This window comes from Eriocheir sinensis, chromosome 35 (assembly GCF_024679095.1).
Source record: "Eriocheir sinensis breed Jianghai 21 chromosome 35, ASM2467909v1, whole genome shotgun sequence".
Lineage (NCBI taxonomy): Eukaryota > Metazoa > Arthropoda > Malacostraca > Decapoda > Varunidae > Eriocheir > Eriocheir sinensis.
In genome coordinates, this window is record NC_066543.1 from 6,000,846 (window position 1) to 6,006,845 (window position 6,000).

The window sequence follows — 6,000 nt, forward strand, 5'->3', positions numbered from 1 at the left end:
AGGAAAGTATACAGTAAAACAGAGGGGAATGCGTCACTTACAAAGGAAAAATGAGAGACGGGCAGGAGGGAGGAAAGGAAAAGTAGGGGTTAGGTGAGGAGAGAGGGACGAAAGATAGTGCTCGATAAGTGGGGGATAGCCATGAGACGAGGGGGGAAAGAGAGAGAGAGAGAGAGAGAGAGAGAGAGAGAGAGAGAGAGAGAGAGAGAGAGAGAGAGAGAGAGAGAGAGAGAGAGAGAGAGAGAGAGAGAGAGAGAGAGAGAGAGAGAGAGAGAGAGAGAGTTGCGTGAATATTGGCAGTCATGGGAAACTTAAACTTATTTCCTACCTGCACAAAGTGAAATCAACAACAGGAAGAAAAAATATGAAACAAAAATACTGAAAAAGAAACGTTTGCCCAAAATATAACGGCAATAAACTTCACTCAAAAATCAGTGTAAAAAAATAGTAACAAAAGTCTACGTCTGTTTTTTCCATGCAGTCCGCGGGAAAGCTAATAAAAAGACCACGTATAATCGGATAATGAATTAAGACTCAGCAAAAAAATAACATACGAAGCACCACAGCAGCAGCCTCCTCTACTGAAAAATGGAATATACATAGGGCAGGAAACGTTCATTTTTCCGCATCTCTTGAAATGGGAGGAGAATTAGGATAAATGAAAACGAGGAGAACGATGATAAAAGAACGAAGAGTGGGAGAGAGAGGGATTGAAGAGAGGAGCGGAGACAAGAGTATAGGAAAGCGAATGTGTACAAAAGGGGAGAAGGGAGTAAGGGGAGAGAAAGGGAAGAACACGTTGAAGGAGAAGAGTAAAGAGAAATAATTGTTGAGAGGAGGAAGCTGAGAGAGAAGAACCGTAAATAATAAAAAGAAAGATAGGTAGGCGGAGAAGGGGGAAGACGCAGGAGGAAGAAGGAAGAAAGGAAAAAGGAGTGAATTGGAGAAAAGGAAATAAACTCGACCCCAGAGAGAGAGAGAGAGAGAGAGAGAGAGAGAGAGAGAGAGAGAGAGAGAGAGAGAGAGAGAGAGAGAGAGAGAGAGAGAGAGAGAGAGAGAGAGCAATATTCCCCTTTCAGTTACGCGTGCACATAATTAAAAAAAAATCAACAGCAGGATCTGACTTGCGTAAAAATTCTTCATATTATTTACTTCGAACAAATAACTTTATTTCAACAACGATTACTGCCAATACAAAACATCTTTATCGTTAACATGTTTTTTTTTTTTTAGCTTGTGAATAATGTATTAAATCTCTCTCTCTCTATCTCTCTCTCTCTCTCTCTCTCTCGAAATTTTGTTCATTCAGCTCACAGGAAAAAGAAAAGAAAAAAAAAATCGCATTATCAACAAAGGCGTAAAAAAAATTGCCCCTAACATTCTCTTATTGGAAACGTTGAGAAGAATAGCCGCTGAGAGAGAGAGAGAGAGAGAGAGAGAGAGAGAGAGAGAGAGAGAGAGAGAGAGAGAGAGAGAGAGAGAGAGAGAGAGAGAGAGAGAGAGAGGGGGGGGGGGGGGTCACGTGGTAGAAACAAAACGGTGAAGAGGTATAAAAAAAAAGAGTTCCGAGGCAAAAGTTATACATCGCTAAAAGCCTCGACAATGACAAGCGCACCCTCGGACCGCCTGTTTTTCCTCATCGTTTACATTCTTTACGCCCCACTTTATGTATCTGACCGTCTATCAGTCTATCTATCTATCTGGCTATCCATCTGTATCTATCTATATTTGGCTATCTAACTTTCTGTATGCCTATCTTTTCCCCGACATTCCCAATTCCGTGATATTCAGGAGAGCAGAAGAGGGAGGTATGGGAGGAACTTATGATGAGGAGGAGAAAGATAGGGGGGATAAGGAAGAGAGGGAAGAAAGTGATCAGGAAGAAGGAAGAGAGTAGAGGAGAGATAAAAGAAGAGGAGGAGGAGGAGGATAGAAGGGTGAATGGGAATAGGTAGAGGAGGACGAGATGAAGAAATAGGTGAAGAAAGGGCGAGGAGAAAATATAGGTAGATCACACACACACACACACACACACACACACACACACACACACACACACACACACACACACACACACACACACACACACACACACACACACACACACACACACACACACACACACACACACACACACACACACACACACACACACACACACACACACACACACACACACACATTACTCAGCTCCATATAAACAGGTGTGCACACACACACACACACACACACACACACACACACACACTACTACTACTACTACTACTACTACTACTACTACTACAACTACTACTATTACTACTACTCCCACTACTGCAATAACAACTACTGCTACCATACGAGCTAATCCTGTCTTCATACCACTAACCACTCTTGAAAGCCTTCCATAAAACAAAAGATTATCACTCACACAAGACCAACTATTTTCTCTTCAGTCCCTTTACTTGCTCAGCCTCGTCTTAACTGAACACCGTGAGGAAGTGAGTGGCATAAGGTGAAGGAGGAGAAGCGTGAGGTGCGGGTGGAGAGGAGGGAGGAGGAGGAGGAGGAGGTGATGTCTTGCAGAATGAAGAGGAGAGGGCGAGTCACTATTCTGTAAGACGTTCATAATGGGTAAGAGATAAAAAATACTGTATACGTGATGTCGGTGCTGTTGTTAATTCTCCTGACTGGTTTTAAGATGGAGGTTGTGAGTGAGGTGGTGGAGGTGGCGGTGAAGAGTGAGGTGGTGGTGGTCATATGGTCACTGGTGATGATGGATCTATAAGTCAAAGGGCAGTTATTATTAGTGAGAGTTGTGGTGGTGGTGACGCTCGTTTGCATGTAGGGAGAATATATTACAAAAAATCATGAGTTAGGGGTGAAGGTGGTGGTGGTGGTGGTAGTACTGGTAGGAGAGTAGAAATGGGGTGATGGTCCTGGTGATAGTGAGTGTAGATGGTGATGGTGGTGGTGGTGGTGGTACAGGTAGGAGAGTAGAAATGGGGTGATGGTCCTGGTGATAGTGAGTGTAGATGGTGATGGTGGTGGTGGTGGTAGTAGTCATAGTGAGGATGGTAGAATAATAGAAATGCGGATGGGGTGGTGGCAGTAATGGTGATCGAGGTGGAATAATAGTGGTGGTGGTGGTAAAGGTGAGATATACCTGTGTGTTCACCTAGCTTACCTGAGGCCACGTGCTATTTCGTGTTTAATAAAGGAACAATCAATATTTCGTAAGGATACTCATTAAAAAATTTCACTAGCGCTCTATGGAAACCTTATTGACACACTCATTTCCTTTCATTTGTTTATATAACTCAGCCGCTGCGGCACTGTTTGTCATGTCCTCGCTTGTACAATATTCTTTGACCAAACCTTGTTCTTTTCATATCGGCGCCATTTCTCTTAAACCGCTTACACTTTTTAAACAGATTACTACTTTAGATAATAAGGAAGTTATTTTTCATACTTTCACTCAGTAATTTCAAAACATATCTATTAGTATGGTTTTGCGTTTACAGGTATGATCCAACCTCCATAGAATAAGATATTACTTTTATGTTATTACTTCACACACACACACACACACACACACACACACACACACACACACACACACACACACACACACACACACACACACACACACACACACACACACACACACACACACACACACACACACTTAAAACAAGCAGGCACACACATTTAAACAACTTCACTCCCCCTCTTCACTTCAATTCAGTTCACAACAGGAGGAAATTACTTGATGCGAGACCTGCACACGAAGTAATTTTAGTTCAGCGGGTCGCCTTGGCTCCTGTTACCTGTAGGGTGTCCGGCGTTGGGGGAACTAAGGGTGTATTAATTAACCTGCAGGGAGAGGGGACACCTACACACTCCCCTCACCTGCGTCTCCCCTTTCATCCTGTTGGTTCTCCTCTGCCTTGGTCAGTTTGATGAAATGTTCCTCAGTGGCCTAAGAATAATTTTTATAAATCTTAGTTTCACGCTCTGTTCCTTAATCTTCCGGCATTAGTGGTTATTAAACTTCACAAAATATGTATAAAAATCATATAGTTCCAAAAGTGTCGTCTGCAACACTGTTTTCCCTTTTTTCTCCCCGAAAAGCTGTTTGTGACTTGCTTGTTGAGTGTGACTCGAAGGAAGGTAATCCCTGTGTGGTGGAACACAAATGGTGGCGCGCTCATTAATGATAAGGAAATTAGAGCGTGGAGCGGCAGGCTTTCTGGTGGTGGAGGAAAGTAGTGCTCGGCATGGAACATTGAAAGCATTTTCACGTCCAGCTGCGCCTTGGCAACAGACTCTGATACTGTTCGTGTAAGTAAATGGTCAAGCGTCGTGGTGTGTCCCGCTGCCAGCGGCGCAAGAGCATGCATCACTAGAGCGTGACAGTACTGTATTGCACCAGGGCGCGCTGCTCAAGCCACGATGCGCAGCTCCACTCCACGCCGCCAAGGGGGACCAAGACTACGTGTGGTGCGTCTGGCGCGGCACAAGTTTTTGCGGGAAAGCAGAAAAAGTCACCATCACCGATGACGTTCCTGGGAACGAAAACATCCGCAACAAGATATATTTCAAGAAATTAATACTGTGAGAAAGTTGTACTTACTGAACCACCCGGTGACCTTGGTAATGTAATTACAACACTTAAGAAGAAAGACATTTAAATCTTCCACTTTCGAGAAGAGTTAATCTCCGAGTCACTAAAACAAGACTGTAAGTTACCTGCGAAAAATATAAAACATAACTGAAAAATTTACTGACTTTAGCGAAGGCAAAAATAGTAACAATGGCGAGCGAGAAAGTTTATAAATTTATCCCAGGAAAAGACACAAATGAGGGAGTGGTGAGTGCGTGCCTGGGGGAGGCGGGGGAGGACGCGAACGTGACTCAGGAGAGAATGGAAAGGCAACAAGAGAGAAGGGAAGGAGAGAGGCCGTTGGGGGGCTACTGGGTGCTGTCCCCCCTTCCCCCCAAGCCAGTGCACAGGCTCGACCTCTCCTGACCTCGCCTCGCCGGCTGGAATCTTGCTCACTAGCGTAAAGTAATGTTCGTTGTTTTTAATCTCTCTTGATTTGTGATATACCTGTTGTAAAAAAAAATTGTCAAGGTTTTCCGTAACTATAACGAGGGAACCCAACCTGTTAGTACGTGCACCATAAATGTGTCGGTAGCGTAAGGTACTGTGATATATCTAAGAACAACAGAGTAACTAACACTCCAGATGAAATATATATATATTATACTATATGTATACACACATTATACACACCCACACACCCACCCAGACACCCACACACACAGACATACAGGGGGCATACATATGTTGCCTGGAGGAGGAACTAACGCAGCCGAGCAGACAAGCGTCGGCGCCTTCAGGAGGAGGAGGCCGCGGGTATGATGTGTGTAGCATATTCTGAAAAGCGGTTTTATATGGAGTCTATTTTGATATGTTAACGACCAGAACTTTGCATGTATCACCAATAAAGTTTATAATGAAGCCCCGCGCTGCCTCACTGCCCTCCACAGGTACACACAGGGGCTGCAGGTGGCGGGGTTTGGCTGAGTGCTGACCCCCGGGGACTGTGGCTCGGCAGGCGTGGGAAGCTTACATGATATACCTCCATTATCGCTGTCATTGTCTGTCTGTCTATCTGTTTCACTCATACATTTTCCTGCCATTTTCTTATAAGCTTATCCGTGGGGAAATCCACTACTTCTGTCCACCTCACATCTGTCACGTTATTGAGGGTGAGTATTTCCAGCCAAATATCAACGTTTCATATATTCACCTAAACGTTCTCTTCATTCAGGTGTCTCTTTCACACTTAGGTGTATGAAGTTTTCCAGATGTACTAAAGGGATGAAAGGGTGACCATGTGCATTTAATAAGGGAGGAAAAAATAATCAACACAGGAGGGAGGAAGATGGTAGGTATTGGGTTATTTGCAGCGTGTTGACGGAGGAAAAGGGAGTGTTCTGTGCAGTACCTAG

The 6,000-nt window shown here is 44.1% G+C and overlaps 1 long non-coding RNA gene across 1 annotated transcript; it reads left to right on the plus strand.

The window, feature by feature from the left end:
- The first annotated feature begins 2,252 nt into the window (after positions 1-2,252).
- On the plus strand, positions 2,253-3,662 carry LOC127007575 (uncharacterized). Its single transcript, XR_007760292.1, has 2 exons — positions 2,253-2,890; positions 2,968-3,662. It is a non-coding gene; the product is annotated as an uncharacterized LOC127007575 (long non-coding RNA).
- Positions 3,663-6,000: the final 2,338 nt, after the last annotated feature.